The sequence below is a fragment of the Danio rerio genome, chromosome 5, assembly GCF_049306965.1.
Source record: "Danio rerio strain Tuebingen ecotype United States chromosome 5, GRCz12tu, whole genome shotgun sequence".
Lineage (NCBI taxonomy): Eukaryota > Metazoa > Chordata > Actinopteri > Cypriniformes > Danionidae > Danio > Danio rerio.
Genome location: NC_133180.1, coordinates 325,293 through 346,206, shown reverse-complemented (window position 1 = coordinate 346,206; position 20,914 = coordinate 325,293). Strand labels below are relative to the sequence as shown.

Below are 20,914 nucleotides of genomic sequence, written 5' to 3'. Positions count from 1 at the left end.
CTGAATTTAATGCTAATATGTTATGTTAGGTTTGTGTCATCCTAGGTACCATTTTATTGTTTGAAGTGTCTGATAGTTTACTAATCACCTAATTTAATCTTGAATTGCCTCATGTAAATGTGCATGCTATACAGACAATGTGCTCCAATCAATAAGTTTACTTTGAATGAAGTGAAGGTTCATTACAGTGTCTTTGTGATTGACCAGGCAATGGGTATGAGGTCGACGGCCACAAAGTGACGGCCCTAGCATTGGCGGATGACCTGGCACTGGTTGCGGGGTCCTGGGGGGGAATGGCACACAACCTTGCACTTGTAGACGAATTCTGCCAAACCACCGGCCTCAGAGTCCAACCCAAAAAGTGTCACAGTTTCTTGGTCAGGCTCTGCAGAGCTGCCTTCACGGTAAATGACTGCCCCCCATGGGTTCTGGGGGGCAAGGCCCTGCAGTTAACAAGCATCGAAAACTCCATTAAATACCTGTGAGTAAAAATCAAACCCTGAGCGGGGATTGAGAAGCCTGACCTTGAGGTGTCACTGGACCGGTGGTGCAAGAGCATTGGGAAGTCGTTGCTTAAACACTCCCAGAATGTACACATGCTTAATCAGTTCGCCATCCCGCGGCTGTACTACCTAGCTGGCCACAGCGAGACCGGCAATGTCATACTCCAAAACCTGGATGAGACAATCAGGAAGTCGGTGAAGAAATGGCTGCATCTTCCACCGTCAACCTGTAATGGGCTGCTTTATGCCAGGAACCGCAATGGCGGCCTTGGCATACAAAAGCTTGCTCGGCACATCCCATCAATGCAGGCGAGACGAATATTCCGCTTAGCCAACTCATCGGACCTGTTGGTGAGAGCTCTAATGCGCAGCCCTCGAGTCGCATCGAAATTCAAAAGGGCGTGGATGCGGGCCGGGGAAGAGGAGAGTAGGGCTGCTCGATTATGGTAAAAATCATAATCACGATTATTTTGGTCATAATTTTAATCACGATTATTCAAAACTATTATCAGTTAAAGTCAAAATTATTGTCCTCATGTGAATTTATTTTTTCATATAAATATTTCCCAAATTATGTTTAACAAAGGTTTTGTTTTTTACAGTATTTCCTATAATATTTTTTTCTTCTAGAGAAAGGGTTATTTGTTTTATTTCAGCTAGAATAAAAGCAGGTTTGAATATTTTGAAACCCATTTTAATTAAGCAGTTTATGTTTGATTGTCTGCAGAATAAACTACTGATATACAATGACTTGCCTATTTACCCGTAATTAAGCCTTTGAATGTCACTTTAAGCTGAATATCTTGAAAAACATCTAGTAAAATATAATGTGCTGTCATCATAGCAAAGATAAAAGAAATCAGTTATTAGAAATGAGTTATTAAATCTGTTACGTTCAAACTGTATTTTTGATTTTATTATTTATTATTAATAAAAACAGTCGGCAGCAGCAGGAATACCGCACACTGTCACTTTAAGAATAGTGCGGCTCTGATATGGTTTCTCGTTCTCGTGTCTTTTGATTCTCAACTTGTTAGTTTATTACACAAATGAGGGTTAATATGAATAATCACTAAACACCGCGCTCTGACACAAATGTGCATGTATTTGACCATTAAATTGCTCACATTAAGATGGTGTAGATGTGCGTGTGTGCTCTGCTGTCCAAGGTTAAGCATGTGCAAAAACACACGCTACCTGTCCGAGGCTAAGCACGGCGCGCACACACACAACAGCACGTGCTCTTTTGCGCTTTTAAAAATATGAATGATGCGCATGCCGTGCTGCAAAAGTTACATTACAGCACATGCTTTTAGTCATTTTCACGTGGAACTGAGCTTTGCAGAGGCAGAGTTTTCATACGTGTACAACTGGGAAGGGGGCGGTACGTGATGGAATAATCGTTTATCTCGATTAATGGTTTTTCATAATCGTAAAGAGCCAAAATTGAAATTGTATTTTCGATTAATTGCACAGCCCTAGAGCAGAGTACGCTCCCAAAGGTGTTCGGGGCGAGCTTGAACCAGGAGGTGCCTCGCTGCCCTGCCCCGGGCGATTGGAGACTGGAGGAATTCCAGCACTGGATGGGCCTGCCAATTCAGGGTGTGGGTATAGCTGGCTTCTTTGAGAACAAGGTGGCCAATGATTGGCTAGTGAAGCCGGCAGGGTTCAAGGAGCGGCACTACATAGCTGGGTTGCAGTTACGAGCATGCGTATACCCCACCCTCAAATTCCAACATAGAGGCAGGAGCAAAGCGGGTGCAGCCTGCAGGCGGTGCTCATCCTGGTTGGAGTCCAGCTCTCACATCCTCGATAAGTGTCAGGTAGTGCAGGCAGCAAGCATCAGGCGACACAATAAAATATGTGACCTCCTGAAGACCGAAGCCTAAACCCGGGGTTGGGAAGCACGCCAGGATTGGGCCTTCAGAACTCCGGCTGGGGAACTGAGAAGGCTCCACTTGGTACTCATCCTCGGGAATAAGGCATTGGTCATTGATGTGACGGTGAGGTATGAGTTTGCTCAGGACACACTCCAGAATGCCGGAAAGAGCAAGCTCGACTACTACGGCCCGCACAAAGATGTGATCGCTCGGGAGCAGGGTGTGAGGAAGATCGAAATACACGTGTTTCCATTGGGTGCACGCGGACTCTAGCTCGCCAGCAACTCCAAAGTACTGGAACTGATGGGATTGAGCTGGGAGAGAGTGAAGGTCTTCTCCAGACTCTTGAGTCAGAGGGTGCTCCTGTACTCTATCGACATCATGAGGACATTTTACTCATCCCTGCCATGACAATCCCAATGGTATACAGCATGAAGGTATCGGAATTAATAAAGTTGAGTGGGGAGAAGGGGGTGGGGGGTTAGGAAGTTCGTAGAACCCAACGGTGAACACGGCTTCGCATCGTGATGTGATGTGAGGGGTAATAGCCATGCGAAACTGAGGTGCATAATGCACGCCGCTTTCTGGACTGGCGTCCCTCCCCCTCTCTGGCTCCTGCCTCCCTGCCAACGACCCCCTCCACTCCCGATCCACGACTGTTCTAGTCTTGTTCGGGCCGTTGGGGATGTTTTGTCGAGGGAGTGGGAATCCCCGCTGTCGTGACCCTGAGGTTGGTGGTAGAGGGGTGAAATATTCGGGAGGAAGCAACAGTTTCCGGAATGCCCCTCCCGTGTGGTCACCATGGCAACCGGGTGAAACCTTATGGTTTCACTTACAAGAAAAGCACTGCAATGGCTCTGTAATGGCGCATTGGAGGTGTGACTTCTGTCCAGGGCTGAGATTCTCAACTGGAGAATTTAACACGGGTAAAATGTCAAAGGTTTCCAAAACCAAACCGTTTACGATTGTAAACCAGTTGTCTTGCCCTTGCATCAAGGCCGGACCCGAAACTGCCGTAAATGCCCATCTCGATTGGTATGGAATATATAACTTTACTGCATGTTGTTATGGCAAATTGACTACACCCTGAGAACTTTCCACCACAGAGTAAAAGAAGCACTACTTTTATGACTATCCGGTAAGCTTATTCATACTGTATTTAAGTGATACTGCACAAGTCTTATTAACATTTCTGAAGTTTTGAAAATGTGTTTTTAAACAATAATGTTAAGCAAGGGTCTTACATCATACATGTATGCTTTCTTGATTGAAGTATTCTGATTTAATAATTTTAAATCATTCAGGCTGCATTAGATGAAAAGAGAACCATCATGCATCTCGGCGCACATTACCAACCACACTTCCCTTTATATCATTTCATGCAGCCGTAATTCATACAATAGAAAGTTTACAAGAACGCAAACAGTTCAGCAGCACTGAGTAGGATAATCGAGAGAGGCGATTGTGCCTGCTTTAACATTATTGTATATTTTACAGGGCTTAAAGTATTCCGGCACCATGCTGGATCTCCGGCGTGTGGCCGTGAGGAAAAACATTTTTTTAGAGCCTGCGCATATGGTTTAATTATAGGGATGCTCCAAAAAACCGATTAACCGTTAACCGAAAGGGTGCGTTTGTAACCGATTAATGGTATCAGTTATTCAATTAAAAAATATACTTCATATATTTTTAAAGTTTGGCTGCATAAGGGGCATCTGTTTAATGATTTACTAACGGCCGCGAGTGTTTTGCTGTTGCGCGCTGTGTGCTCGAGCGGAAAAAGCGTTACCTCAGTCGCGTCCATTTATTCTTCAGTCAAATGAAAGCACTGCAGGGTTTCTGTTGAGGTGACAGCGAGGTCTTTGGCATAGTTTTAATGATGGATGAGACCCTTGTGATTGCTGTTTTAAGTTATCTGCAGCTGTATTACTTTACAGATCTTGAATATCACAATAGGCTATTATTAAAACTATTATTATATTTTTATTATGACTAGGCCTACAGCAACCTGACAATCAAAAACCAAATGACATGATATCACAGGCGATTGTCTTCTGACTGTAGACACTCCTCATAGAGCTTGAGAAGCAGACAGTACTATTTGATCTATAAAATTTGTAAAATAAAGATTTGCAGGTTAAAGAAACAGCGTAGGAGGAGGTTGCTGCGGGCCTTGGTGTAGATAAAGTTTAAAAAGTGTATTTGTATATAGAGAGACATGAGTAACTAGAAGACTGCAGTCTCCCCCTCCTCAGTTTGATATGGAAAACACTACAGCCCAGACAGCACACATACGTTGGGCCGACGTCGGCCGAAGGTCAACACGTCGGCCCCTTTAATTCTAACATCGGTATATGGTCGGCCAAACATACGCATGATCGTTCGGTCGTGTGTTCTATTGTTCCAGCTCAACAAACGTCGGCTCTGCGTCGGTTAACGACCAGAGGCCGACGAAGCACTTCATAAGCACTTGATCTCTCATGCCCATGAAAGAATCCGGCAACATATTTGGTTTACAAGTAAGTTTTTGCGTGCATAATAAATTAGACAAACGCGACATGCATCATGTGAACTGCGTCGGTCGGTCCAGCTTTAAATAGCCTACATTAATGCAGTAAAACTGACCAAAATGCCTACAATACATGATTTCAATTCATTAAAATATAAAAAGTTTTATTGTTATGCTTTAATAATGAAAACGTTGTTTTTTTCTGGTTTTAACTGCTGTTTGCTTTTTTTTATTGTGGCTTTTTCTAATACATTTTTCCCAGTGTAAAAATCAAGTACGTTCTGCATTTCGGCTGTTTAATTAAAATAAACACCTTTTTACAGAGTGACATCTTTGTTTTATATATACTTGCATTTATATTTATTGGTTATTTATTTTTGACAGTGAATGCACAAATAAAGTGTTTGTTTTGTAACAGTTTAGTAGGCTATAAAGCTCGTCTTAAAGATAATAGCGTATATAAAACTGCTAAATACATTTTAAATTCAAGATATAAAATACAAGGTTATTATTTAAATTGTCTATGGAGTGATCATGTTTATAAATGTAATACTGCAAGACTTTAATGTGCGCGCGCGCGTCTTGCTTCCAACACTGGAGCGGAGAGGATGTTGCTATGGGAAACGAAGCTACAACACGACACGACGCCACCAGAAAGATACAACACGACTTCTCTCAAGCTGCCGTTTTGACTGTTTTCAGGTAAGTTTAGTCCATAAAACAAAGCAATTACTAAATAAAACTGTTCCTCACACATTTATTATTGGCAATTGATGAATATTCAGTTGAATATTATGTTATATAAGAGTGGTAAGTCTTCGTAAAAGTCCGTTAGCATATTAGCACTGGTAACGTTAGCGTCGGGGTAATATTACGTTAACTTACTTAATGTTAGCTCTTGTTAAACTTGTTTGTTAAAGTTTTGGCTTTTATTTATTCTTTATGTGTAGATGAGAGGTTTTGTCAATGTTTTATTGAATGCACTCCATATGTAGTCTAAAATACGCATTGTAACGTTACTGTAAAGGACCGTGAATCAAAAGTTCAATCGTGTTTTGATATTTCATGGTATCTTAAACTAAATGTTAAGTAAAAAAGTGTTCTGTGGTTTCAGGAGTGAGAGAATAACCTCCTGCTACAGAAAATATAACTCAAGATTCCTAAATTTCTGAAGGGAGCTGATCACAGAGATACAGGAAAGACAGGTAACTTTAAGCATAGGATTAATTCATATGAATTTCCATTGCACATCATTATGCACATGTTACATGTCTATATATTATGCATCTGTTACTTGTCTTTATTGCAGTTGTTTTAAGAAAGTTTTGACATTGAAACATGTGAGTGGTATTAAATTTCACATCACATGATTCTTCAGAACTTAGTAAATATATAGATTTGCTGCTAATGAAGTAATATTTGTGATTTTCATTTTGTTTAATTTTTTATGATTAATTGATTTATTAAATCTTAGAAAAAAGTTTACACTAAATTATTTGTCATCACATCTGTTTTTAGCATTGATAGCAATCCGAAATGTTTCTTGAGCAGCAAATCAGCACCATTTGATAATCACCATTATATTAGTTCAACCTCAAGCACTAAATCAACATCTTAAAAAAAGATTTCTGAAAGATCAAGTGACACTGAAGACTTGAGTAATGATGCTGAAAATTCAGCTTTACATCATAGCTATGAATTACATGTATATTTACACTGTTCACCCATCCCTTACACCTTAACTCATCCTTAAGTCAATTTAAGCCCTAAATGAATAATTTTTGATTTGTACAGGCATGATATGCAACTTGTATTCAGTCGTTTTGTTTTTTCTTTCTTTTGCTTTTGTTTTCCACATCAACTGAAAAGGAGGTCTAAGTTTAACCTAAGTGCCGTGTTGCTGATGAACATCTTTATATGTAAGTATATTTTTGACTGACTGCCAGACACTTGTCAAACAGTGATGAGCAAACGAATGGCCGTTCTTTTAAAAAGATCAGGGAGATGCAAGTCTGGAGATTAATATACATTTTAATTCAAAATTGATTTATCTGGAAATATTTCATAATGTTTTGAGATATGTGCCCTATATGCATTTAGATGTCCATGCATGTTTAAAATACTTTTAAATTTAACAATGGCTGCAAGTTATAAAAACATAAACAAACACAAAAATGTTAAAGTAAATTGAGAAAACATTTTCATCAGTTTGACAACAGGTAGATCAGCTCCTGACAGACATGTTAACAGATCAGTTTAACTCTTATTAAATTCATTCATTCATTCATTCATTCATTCATTCATTCTTCTTTTTCCATTCATTTTTCTTTTCTGCTTAGTCCCTTTATTAATCTGGGGTAACCACAGCGGAATGAACTGTCAACTTATCCAGCATATGTTTTACGCAGTGGATGCCCTTCCAGCTGCAAGCCATCACTGGGAAACAACCATATACGCTTGTTCTCACTCATACACTACAGACAATTTAGCCTACCCAATTCACCTGTACCCCATGTCTTTGGACTTGTAGGCAAAACCGGAGCACCCAGAGAAAACCCACCAAACGCAGAGAGAATTTGCAAACTACACACAGAAATGCCTGCTGATCCAGCTGCGGCTCGAGTCAGCATCCTTGCTGTAAGGCGACAGCACTACCTATTGTGCCACCATGTCACGCTCTTATCAAATTATATTTATATAATTTTGTGTTTCAGTACATGCTATTTTGGGAAGACAAAATATATTCATAAGCTCTCAGAAAATTCAATAAGAGAATTCATTCATTCATTTTAAGAGAATTAACTGCACAATTACTTGAAATGTGTGGGATTACATTATTTGTTAACCCAAAGTGAGTTTCTCTTTCTTTGCAGTATTGGATGCCTGATTGCAGTTCAACTCCAAACTCAGTTGGACCAGCTGATCAGTGTCTTCAGTATTACCACAAGCTACTGGGCAGATGTGTGGACAGCTATGAGCCAAACTTGGGACGTTTGGTTTTTAGGTAATACCAGTGACAAAGTATTCAGTAAATTGCTTATAATAAAAGATGCTCACTGTTTACTCCCTTATAGTTAAGTTGTTTGCAGTTTCATTGTTGTAAAAATACCATACTTTTTCCTTTTTTTATAAGCAGGTGTGACCGTCTGGGCAGCAGAAACAAGACAACTAATCATAGTTGAGTTGAGATTAGTATTATTAACTTGACTAGTTTGGTTGCAGACTTGTTCAATACTTAACAATTTGTATAAGTTACAAGATCAATGGTCCTGCTATCAATGTTTGTGTAACTTAAATTCATTACAGTTTAGATACAATCAAATGTCCAAACCATCTCTGAGTGAATGACATCAAGGAAACAGGATCAAAAAGATCATTCATTATAGAATGTTTCATAGGTAACAGCACATCCTTTGTGAAAAATAATTTATTTTTGTGCCATCATTACAAGACAAAATACATTTCAACTGATTTCAGTTGGTTATATTTTTCAGGTCCTCCTGATCATTCTGTTCTCCTGGTTGTGAGGATGTGCAGAGGCTGTATTTGTCAGTGTTAAAAGACTTGTGCAGCTGTATCCAGACATACAAGCAGCCGACAAAGAGTTCTGGAGCAGGACAGACAGGTAGTTCACAATGGCTAGGCTAGAAGTTTATACTTGGGTGGCCAGAAAGTGGCCTCCGCTATTTTGGGGGGTCCATACAAATACACCAGTGTAAGCTATACTATTGCACAGAAAAAATTAAATGAAAGAATTAATTAATCGGTTGAACACAAAATATTTTAAAGAAAGCTTAAGTATCAAGGTGGCAAAATACACTATGTTACATTGTAGTACATGAGCTGGCTAATACAGATTCGTAAATGTTTAGTTGTTAAGATTAGTTAAATACTATATCCTCTACTTGAGACCTGTTGCATATACAGCTTTAACTGAACTGAATTTAACTAGAACTACACCAGCATTCCAAGTGCTCTAGACTAGCTTTTTGCACTGGTGCGTCTAAAATGTTTGATGGCATTGCATTTAACACTGCAATTTTACATGTTATTTTTTTTTTAAATTACAATCCATATTGGCAATATTGACTTGTAAATGATTAACTAAAATCGGGTCAACACACATTATGGGGATTGTGTGTAGAATTTTGAGGAAATTAATGAATTAAATCCATTTTGAAATAAGACTGAAACATTAAAAATGTGGAAAAAGTAAAGTATCAATACTTTCCGGATGCATTGTATATGGTTTTTAGCGCGTTATCAAAGACTTAAAAAAATAGTCCAACATTATTTACAGCAGCAAAAGACCCTCCACATCAAAAGCTACTGGTCAGCTCACGATTCAGCAAACATCTGAAAAACAAATAGCTTATTATGCCTTCACAAGAAATCAGTGTTTTTGAGTCTAATGAAGATAGTACTATTTTATTAAATTATTATTTAGCCTGGCATGTTTACTGTTACAAAATATTTTAAATGTTTCTTAAAACAAAACATATTGTGTTCAATGGGGAAAAAGTAGCTGTTTTTTACACAGAGATAAAAAAAACACATTTCAGAGCAGTAATCACAATACTGTGAAACTGTGATATTTTTATCCAAGATTATACCCTCAGAATTTTTTTATTTATTTTTTTTAGTTGGCCTATATTCTGTTTTTCTATGTTCTTGGAAATGCTGCTGTGCATGAAAATGTGACGATATATCCGGTTCTATAGTTAATTCTGAAATAAATCTTAAAATGAAACAATATTTAAAAATGCAATATTTAATGTGTCAGACACTAAATAAACATGTCAATTCATTTATATTAATCTGATTCCTTAACAGGGCAGCATGGTGGCGCAGAGGGTAGCACGTTTGCCTCACAGCAAGAAGGATGCTGCTTCAAGCTTCGGCTGGGTCAGTTGGCGTTTCTGTGTGAAGTTTGCATGCTCTCCCCGTGTTGGCATGGGTTTCCTCCGGGTGCTCCGGTTTTCCCAAGTCCAAAGACATAGGTGAATTGGGTATGCTAAAATTGACCATAGTGTATAAGTGTGTGTGAATGAGTGTGTATTGGTTACAGCTGGAAGGGCATCCACTGCGTAAAACATAGGCTGGCTAAGTTGGCCTTTCATTCCGCTGTGGTGACCCCAGATTAATAAAGGGACTAAGCCCAAAAGACAATGAATGAATGAATCCTTAACAGTTAAAATTAACCATTTGAGCGTGCTTAGTTTAGGGTATGTTGTGCCATTAAATTGTCAATAGGTTTTATTTTTTCTACATTTTAAATCTGCTTTAGCTTTCTTCTTTCCTATAAACCTGGAAATATAAAATATATATTTTTGGTTTTTAACAAATTGCTTATTTTATTCTTAGATTGGTGTACGCTGATGGTCTGCTGAGAATTCTGCTGAGTTGAAGGGATCCTCCTGTCAGACAACCTCTCCAAAGTACAATAGGACTAGTAAGTAACATCTTAAACATACACTACTGTTTCATAGCTTTTAGGTTGGTATGGTAAATTCTCTTCTGATAGTGTCAGCTTTATTTAATTAATACAGTCAAGCAGTAATACTGTGAATTTAATACAATGTATATAATTAATAGTGTCACATGATCCTTCTGAAAAAATAGTATTCCAATGTACTGATTCTCTCCCCAAGCTGTTTTTTTTTTATATATAAAACATTTTAAATAAACATATTTTTAGTATTCTTGATGTATGAAAAGTTTTTTTTAAAAGCATAGTATTTATTTGAAAAAAAAGTTTGCTCTTTGATGATTGCTAGCAATCAGACATGTTTCTTTAGAACAAAAAGAATTTGTGGAAAAAAAGTATTCTCACTGAGCGTTGTTCAACTGTGGTCAACATGTCATTTAAGTTTTCAAATAAGCCTAAAAGACCTGATTAGCTGCATAAGGTGCATTTAATTAGAGAGTTGAATATATCATTTCTTTTTATATCCTCCTCTATAGCCTACATATAATAGAAGTTGTTTGCTGAAAAACCTTTTTGTAGCAGAAATAAAGCTATGATTAGGCCCACCCGGATTTTTCGCAGAACTCCACAGATGTTTAGCCTATCATTAATTCTGTTTATTTACTTGAGTAAATGTGTGTAAATCTATATTTATTCAGTTTTTTTTATTAATTTCAGTAATATTATTGACTAATGTGAAAATGTTCATCATTTATGTACAATGCAGTTTGTACAGTAATATTTTCTGTCTTACTAGATATGTTACATGAAAAACTTGCTTTATTTACCAAATAAAGTGAATCTAATTGGATTTGCATTTTAAACATTAAATAAAACTTTAAAATATATTATTTTTTATTTCATATATTAAGGTTTTAGTTATGATACTCCCAAAATAATTCCGCAGAAATCCGCAGACTTCCACCAAAATTTTCAGCAGAAATAGCAAAAAACATCCGCAGATTCCTCCTGGCCCTAGCTATGATATATTAAATGTGGTGTACAGTGTGACATTTTAGTTGAAGAAACTTAGTTTAATTTGCATGTAATGTGGTATCTGAAGATTAGACATATATTTAGATACACATTTATACTAACACAATGATACTAAAAACCAAAAAAAAACATTCATTATAATTTCACAAGGAATTTAAATTTCAAATGGCTTTTCTGAAAATTAGTGCTCAGACACACTCTTTAAGTATAAATTAAATTACACATTTTAGCTAGTCACTTGCATAACACATACTCCAGTTATATGTCATGAAACAAATAATTTATATTTGTGGTAATATGAACTGCTCAAATGCTAATCTTTCTCCTTTTGGTTTCTTGCTTTATTTAAGGGTTCCCACTACAAGGATTAGATTTGGCTACTGCAGTCCCGGTTTGGGCCAGCCTCACTTGTGAAGACTAAAGATGAAGACAACATACAAGAACAATTTCGAGGATGGCGACACACTTTTTATTCCACCTATATATCCCCTTTTATGTGTAAGCAACATTCCACAAGATAAAAGTAAATGACAGGTTATTTCTTTTAATTTTGTCTGTTTTCTTGGAACATTGTACACAATTTACAACCAGTTTTATTTATATAAATATAGGTCAGAGCAAGAAAATGTTATGTTTTCTTCTGGAGAAAGTCTTATTTCTTTTATTTCGGCTAGAATAAAAACAGTTATGAATTTTTTAAAAAACATTTTAAGGTCAATATTATTAGCCCCTTTAAGCAATTTTTTTCGACTGTCTACAGAACAAACCATCGATATACAATAACTTGCCTAATTACCCTAACCTGTCTAGTTAAGCTAATTAACCTAATTAAGCCTTTAAATGTCACTTTAAGCTGTATAGAAGTGTCTTGAAAATATCTAGTCAAATATTATTTACTCGGTTATTAGAAATGAGTTATTAAAACTATTGTGATTAGAAATGTGTTAAAAAATATTTCCGTTAAACAGAAATTAAGGGATTTTATATATATATATATATATATATATATATATATATATATATATATATATATATATATATATATATATATAGAATGACAAAATCTGTTTTGTGTCGTGCATTAGAGTTTGCTTAAAAAAAACTGGTTATCTCTGAGAAAGTATTATTTTATATTATTGGTGTGTTATTAGTTCAGAGGAGATTGCAAATTGTTGAATGCCATTTATAAAAAAAAATGTAAAAAAAATTGACTACAGACTTTAATAAAATTTTATCAGACAATTATTTTAATTTGTATGATTTTATTTACTACTGTAAATAATGTTTGCTTGGTATTTATTTTGTGTTTGTGTACTCTTTTTTTTTATTGTAACTCCCTGAAGAAAGTCTTTTGGATACTGAACACATGACTGGTATTATCTTGTATTTTAAAATTTTAGTCTTGGAAACATGCATTTTCTTTAACACTATTTAAGAAATTATAAGCATTATAACATGTGCTTACACAAGTGATTTGTGTTTTTACCATAGTAAACTATAGTCACCCTTAGTGTACATGTTTTGAAGTACTTGTAAATATTCCTATGGTCTTAATGTAAATGCTGCAATGGACTTTGTATTTAAAATCTTTATTGCACAGTATTTCAGCCATGGTTATAGTACAACTTGTTGGTTTTGTTTTAAACGTAGTAAAACATGGTTATGTGTGATAAAAGTATGTTAATCTATTTGTATGTTTGTGAAAAATATTAATAAATCTTCAACTGTTATTGAGAGTGGTGTGTCGTGTTTATTATAAATAAGCAGCTGCTGCAGCTAGTGGTCCATAAGTATGGAGCAAAACGCCTGAGAACAGCGCCTCCGCGGAGCGGCCGGCATTTCCGGTTGCGTCGTCCTAACATCGGCCGGACAGCGTTTCCGATCATTTGCCGACGTCGCGGCGACATTTTGCCAATTAGCAAACGCTCCCTGAGCGACATCGCGCCGATGGAATTTTGAAAGTCGGCACGACGTCGGCCCAACGTATGTGTGCTGTCTGGGTTAAGTCTTACCTCCCTCATTCATCATCTCTCCTTTCTGCTTCATAGCCATATAGTCAAAATGAGATCATCATCATAGTTACTCTGTTTTTACAGTACATAAGTACACTGTACATTTTATCGCCGTGCATGCGTACAGCCGGTATTCAGACCGGAAGCAGAGCAGCTGCGCGCATGATTTCGGCTGGTGGTGCGCGCGGCATTTCTTGAGACTCGAGCAAACAGTGCGTGCGGCGTCGTGTTAGATTTGAGTAGAATATGAAACACTTTGAAGAGATTTTGTCTGAAACAGTATCAAATCTGCCAGTGTTCTTGTCATTCTCTCTGATCCAGACCTTTACATTTTCGCGGCAGTAGCTCTCTGTCATCTGAACTGAGTGATTGACAGCTTATATTAACCAATCGATTCGGGCCAATCAGAAGAGCTTTAAGGTGGGGTGGGCATTGTGGGCTTTGTTTACTGCGGCAAGTTGACATGACGACTGTTAAAAACAGTTTCAGCGCGCTGCGTTCGGCATTTTTAAGTGCAAATATCAGTTCTGCGTGAAGCTCGCATTGAAAAAATAAAATATAAAATTTCGGGCGCATATGCGACCAAAACGGTCGTAATTTCGAGTCCTGCAATTTCAGATTCAAGCAGTTTCAAGCACTTACTTCAAAATCCAAACACTTTTCTATCCTTGAAAACACTATATTAAAAATCAAGCTTTTTCCAGGATTTCCAGCACCCGTACAAACCCTGAATGTGAAACATCGCGATGGACGATGGCATCGTCGTCGTAGGTGGTTGCTGTTAAATATCAATTAATTATATTAAATCATCATTTTCACCACCTGACCCACATGGTCTTTGCTTTACCCATAACCCAACCATAAATAAATAAAGTTACACAGAAATGACACCTGTCAATCACTTCATTTTTCACAGGACTCTGGCATGAATAGGCTGTGATGTGTCAGTATAATGGCTTCTCCCACAGCTGCTGGAGGAGATGAGCTTGTTTGGACTTCACTTTAATTTGAATTGTAATTGATAATAACGTATTATATTATTATTTTGAGGAAATAAAAACAAGTAAAGATGCTAGGGCTCGACCGTTTTGGTCTCATATGCATCTGAAATTTTATCCAGTCATTGCTTCCAGGTGACAGGAGCTACAACCAAGAAAATGTAACGTGGTGAATATGAGAGAATGAAAATGACACTGGCAGATTTACCCACAGTTACTAATGATGGCACATCTTATTAGTGATCATGTGCTGAATGTTAATCCAGCATTTACACTTTCCCAAGAGTGGAGAAAAGACTTCCAGTGGCTTCAAGTCCGCTATGAGAATAACTAAAGCCATTCACTGTACAGTCTGTGGGACGGGGTTTGCATGTAACAGCGTTTGCCACTGAATCTACACATGTTAAGCGTTAGAGGTGCTGTATAATCCTTCATTAAATCCTCACCATGCGAGCAGCAGCTATATGTACCATTTAACACAGCTCATGAAAAGACTATTATTGCAATTAAGATGGCATGCAAAAGTTATATAGTTATATATCAATATAAATGTGGGGCGGGGTGATGGATCATGATGCCGGCTCAGCATAGTGAAGTTTATCGGCCATCGGCGATGGCATCATCTTTCGGCAAAACCCTAATACCGAATGCAAGTGCATTAGTGCAGCCATATTTTGACTATGCTAAAGCCTTTTAACACAGCGGTAGTTCAGCAAAATAAATTGCAGACGGCTTAAAATAAGTACCTCCACGGACACAGTTAAACAATGAACATTATAGTCAAAGCAATTTTTAAAAGTTGAATGAAGGGTAACTTTCCTGAAATCAGTGATGTGATTAAGATTTCCATGAAAATGAGAGAGACATGTTGTCTTGATTATTATGCTTTAGTTAGTCAGGTACACTGTCATTATTCGGCAGCGAGTAGCAGGGATATTTATACTTGTAGATTTAAGAGTGAAACAGGTAGAAAGTCTTTATTGTGCGCTAGCTCTGTGGCTTGGACTGCATTGCCTATGAGTTTTAAAGAGATTCAGCTCGAGTGTTTTTACAAGAGAAATGGTTGTTTTACGGTTATAGTTGAGGATTTTTGCTGTGCTGAGCTGATGATGTTTGCACTGCATTTATGATTTGCTCGTTCATTTATTAAGATCATCGAGGACCACACTGGAAATAAGCCTGTGGCGTTTGTGTATTTTATCCTCGACAGTTTTTAAAATATGTATTGGTCAATTAAAATCAATCAAAATGGTGACTGAGTTGGCAATACAGCAAATAAATACACTCCTACACAATAATTCAACATGAATTTCAGCCTGAACTCCCCTTTAACATAAATCAGGCGTTAAATATAGTGAAGGACTCTTCAGCTATTTCCCATAACTTGTAGCGAATTAAAATGCTCCGGTTTACACACACACACACACTTTAAATCACACTCTCAATATGTAGTTAATACCAATTAATGTACTAATGTTTTTGGCTGTGAGACGACGTTTGGACGATTCTCCTTTTGTGAAGCCATGCAGTGTGAGACTCCCTGTCGCTGATCCATCCTACAGTGTAATCACAGCACAGCTGTATTCCCATTCAGCAACTTGTTAACAAGCGTCCTTTTAAAGAAGCGTAACGTATTTAATAAATCAAGAGTGAGATGTAAACGATGTGAAAACGGGAATGAGTGTTGAAGCCACAAACCTTACTTTAGCGATTTAACAGAAATCCTATTAAAAACCCAAAGACTTGAAGACAAGGCAACTGGAATACGAATAGACGTCACGATTGCTCCACTCTATTGACAGGAAAACAGATGTGGCATGCTTCTCATCCTTTAATAAACAGCTGTTTTTAAATAGTGTAGCCCATATATAAAAACTACAAGTATTAATTCAACAGTAAACATTAGATTCATATAAAAGCTTATTTTCCAACTGATATAACTGGAACCATCGAACATTACACCACCACACCTATAGAGTGGAGGAACTATGACGTCACTTTGTAGGCTGCTAGCATAAAACTGGTTCCCTCGTGAAAATCCCTATAGGATTTTCCCATAGGCTTTTCGAAGATTGCGAATAATAAACTCTGTGTTCAAACACTGTTCATTACACTTACACGTTTTGTCCAGCCGGATAATTGTCACACGAAAATACAACATTGAGCACTTTTGGATCTTAAATACAAACGCAAGAGTTAAAAAGCTAACATTAGGCTATAAACGGACTACAGAGCCCTCTGGGCGCTCGTCTGACGTCAGCCCCACCCTGCCACAGACGACTTATCAAGCTTATATTTAGAAATAACGTCCATGACAAAGAGTTAATCCCTCTGTTTATTATATTGTAATCCACGCTATATATTATACACTAATAAATACGCAAACACACATAGACCTTTGTGCCTTTTGGATCGTTTTTACGTGGGAAATAAATCTGTTTTGCTTTGCGGTTGTTCTAAAAGTTTTAAAAATGTGTATAGATGTGCCTACATAGTATTATTATGAGACATATTTAAATAAGTGTATCGCTCGCGCACACAGCCCGCTTACCTTAAGACGACAGAAACTAGGCGTGAGGAGGAACAAGTCTATCAAATGCCTGCAAGTTCCATCATGATGGACACAGAGCAACATTCAATATTCCTTTTATGTCACGACGTACAGCGAAAAACAGCCCATACAGTCACATCTGCTGAACGTTTTATTGGAGGAGTGTAAAGACTGCAGTTAAATGTGTTCAGATGAAGAAAACAAGACGAGAAATCACTTGATCACGTTAAAATGACAGTTAACATGTCTGTATATTTACACATTTATTCACACGTTTGCATTACTGAGAGCAGGAGAGAAACAGGCTGCACTGGTGAGCAGTATCTTCATAATAAAGTTTAATTAAAATAAATGATCAACAAATGAATCTGTCTCGACAGCCTTTACATGTGAAGGAATTATCTACACACAATCTGAATTCTTAATTAGAAAAACACAAAAAACTATAAAATACTCTTCATGAAAATACCTAAATCACAGATAAACCAAAATGCCCAACACAAGCGAGCTGCGCTCCAGACCAGATCAGCTCGATGACGTATAATGTCTCCGACACCGCCTGTAGTCCCATTTAGCAACTTGATAGCAACCGTCTTTTAAAAGAAGCATAATCGTTTTAAAAGTTGAAGAGTGTGCTGTAACTGATGTGTTTTATGTCGTAGAACAAAACGTGAAAGTATCTTGAGTTTGTGTTAGCCACGGACCTTATTTAAGCAATTTTACTAAAACCCCATTCAAAAAACCCATTGACTTTGGGACGAGGGAACCGGAACTGCTAAAATGCTAACTCGCTACCGGGTTTTTGCATACAAATTGACGTCATAGTTCCTCCACTCTATTAGTATTCGTCAGTAAGCAGTGGCAGGGTTTTCCAGATAAAATCTACATTTCTGCTTTATCCTGATTATTTTACTTGAGATCGAGCTGAACCACCATTCACTTTCAGCTGGTTGGATTTCCTTTTCCAGTGGACTGTCTGTGGCTTCAGCTAGGTACACCTGGACATAGAAGGAGCAGAGATATTTCATCTTTAGTGTTTGTGTGTGTGCTATTATCTTATTCACAATGAATAACGTGAACTTTAGATGAGCTTCCAGTGCTGATTTGCTCCTCAGGCTTTTCTTTTTGCTTCATTAACAGCCTCATATAGATCACCATGATGTTTGTAACATCGCCAGCTATCAGACTTTACTGAAAGAGTTTCAAATGGCAATTATCATCAGTTTTACTGTTTTTGTCCACACAGCTGACATCAGGGCCTCATTAGCATAATCAGCACTCCTATATCAGTAAAGCATATCGGCACAATTTGTATTAATCAGCCAATAATTAATTTACAATATGTTGATATTAGCTGATTATCTGATCATATAGTGATCATACTGTGCATCCTTACTAGTGATGACAATGAAGACTTTGATGCAGGACTGGAACACCACTGTGTATTATTTCAGCCCGGTAATAGTGGCGAGACAATTTATGGAGAAAACTTTAATGCTTAATTCGACCTGTTAGATGTGTGAGGGTGTGTACACTGAAATGTCAACATCTGTTCCTCACACTCGGTCAGAAGGTGATCAGGTTCAGGCGTCAAATCTTCAGGCAGTTTAGGAGACATTAGGAGTGTGTGTGTGTGTGTGTATGTGGTTCCAGAAATAATAAAGGAATAACAATAAATTAAACAAAGTTCTTGAACAAATGTCTTTGAATGACACATTAGACAGACAATAGAAGAGTAATTTGACTAATGCCCACTATAGACAGAGATCTAGCACCTGTAATAGAACAAATGACAGCCACATGATCTCGTATAATCTATCAACACAACGTGTTATAAACCACACTAACTATTGCTCATATCTCTGAATACAAATAAATTATAAATGTAGAAACATCACAAAGTTTCAATCAGCAATATTAATACAGGTATGTGCAGTAAACATGGATTTAACAGTAATTATACAGTTCTAGGAAGCAAACTCTCTTAGCTGATGCATCTTCAAATATTGAGGTGGAACTAAACTGCATATGTTAGAAAGTGTACATGTACTCACTTTAAGCCAACAATAAATAGTAAAATCATCCTACATCATCAAGAACGCACACACATTAACAAACAGCAGACGGTCTCGTTGCAGCACTGGAACAATCTGTGGACCCAACATGTCTGGGCACGTCCGTAGGCGAGTTCGACATGAAGCACGGCTGCAGCCGATGATGAACGAGATTAGCCGAGCGCAGCGGGGGCGGAGTTGCAAACGGAGCCGTCAAGCAGCACACTTCAGAGCTCAATGCTGCAGTCATGATGACCGATCATCACATGGCGAGGTCATTCATTTATTTATTCAGTGGAAATAACAACAAAAGACATAAAACTAAAATAAAACAGAAAACAATCTCTACAAAATACAGTTCATTTTAAACAATAAGAGAATCATGAATTAAATTCAAGTACCCTGTATAACAAACGCATGAGAAATAAGGGGAAAACGAGAAAAATATCCGCGAATAGGATTATCATATATATACAATGAAAGCATTTTTAAACAAGCACTTTAATCCAAACAGATTAAACACAAGGAGCAAAATAAACGAGCTACACTTCCAGTAGAAGTTTCCCAGAAGGAGCGATACAGCAATGACGCTAACATTTCTGCATAAACGGCCTGACAGGAAATAACATGTTTAATAATCACATATTTTTATATTTAATAAAATATTTTAACTTAATTTGTTAAGAAACCTTTAGGGTGTCAGGATCAATGACAATGTTTAGATTATTCACTAAAATACATCATTTAAGTTGTAGAGCTGAATGCAGCAGTCTGTATAACAGATTCCAGATCAGCCTGTGCAAACAATCTAGACTTTATAAACACATTATTGAACAAAAGATGAAACTGCAGTAACATATGTGTGGTCGTTTAATAAGCATGATGTATTTAAGATAGAGAGGGGAGGAACAGTTAGTGTATTGTTTGCAAATTTGTAAATCTGAAGTTGTCCATTAATAAAGCTGAAACACAGGTGGTTGTTGTCATGCGGTGAACTCAGCCAATCGTGTAATATCGGTGCCGTCATCGCAACTCGTGCAGTCGCTCATCTACGGTGCCCCAGAAGTGCAGAACAACATCGTGAAACACTTTTACAAAGCTCCAGACAAATTTACATTCTGGAAAACATTTTTACCGATCATCAGACACAATTACAGAGGAAAAACAGTTTTACCAAGGACCAAACAAATTTACATTTTAGAAAAAAACTAACAAGATGCCAAACACTTTTACAAGTCCCGAAACTAATTTACAATCACAGATTCCTTACGGAAAGGGCATGTACCACACCGAGAGTGCCTTTGTAGACGCAGGTTACCACGAGTCTACAACTGTAAAAATCATGGTTTGAACAACTGCGATAAAACATTAGAGCTGTCCTGAGAAAATATCAGTGTAGAAACATGTGAACTGGGGCTGCTCCATATTGGGAAAAATCATAATCACGATTATTCAAAATGATTACTGTTAGTCAAAATTATTAGCGCTCCTGAGATTTTTTTTAATTAATATTTCTCAAATGATGTTTAACAGAGCAAGGAATTTTAACAGTGTTTCCTCTAATATTTTTGCTTCTGGAGAAAGGCTTTTTAATTTTTATTTTGGCTAAAATAAAAGCAGGTTTAAATATTTTGAAACCCATTTTAAAGTCAATATTATTAGCCCCCTTAAGCAATATATTTTCTGATTGTCTGCAGAAGAAACTACTGTCATACAAGGACCTGCCTAATTACACTAATTAAGCCTTTGAATGTCACTTTAATCTGAATGCTTGTATTTAGAAGAATATCTAGTCAAATATTATGTGCTGTCATCATAGCAAAGATAAAGTAAATCAGTTATTAGAAATGAGTAATTAAAGCTATTATGTTCAGAAATCTTTCCATTCAACAGAAATTGGGGAGGGAAGGCTTGCTAATATTCAGGAGGGCTAATAATTCTGAC

The 20,914-nt window shown here is 37.2% G+C and overlaps 1 long non-coding RNA gene across 17 annotated transcripts; it reads left to right on the top strand.

Annotated features, from left to right (window-relative positions):
• Window positions 1-5,510: 5,510 nt before the first annotated feature.
• Window positions 5,511-12,187, top strand: LOC110439795 (uncharacterized). Of its 17 annotated transcripts, none has more exons than XR_012406595.1 (11): window positions 5,511-5,594; window positions 6,007-6,097; window positions 6,762-6,811; window positions 7,232-7,529; window positions 7,766-7,896; window positions 8,029-8,069; window positions 8,199-8,290; window positions 8,387-8,517; window positions 9,726-9,797; window positions 10,257-10,344; window positions 11,706-12,187. It is a non-coding gene; the product is annotated as an uncharacterized lncRNA (long non-coding RNA). The 17 variants fall into 17 exon arrangements; XR_012406603.1 differs by having other exon boundaries at window positions 7,423-7,529; window positions 11,706-11,903; XR_012406599.1 differs by having other exon boundaries at window positions 7,423-7,529; window positions 8,026-8,069; window positions 9,726-9,892; window positions 11,706-11,903.
• Window positions 12,188-20,914: the final 8,727 nt, after the last annotated feature.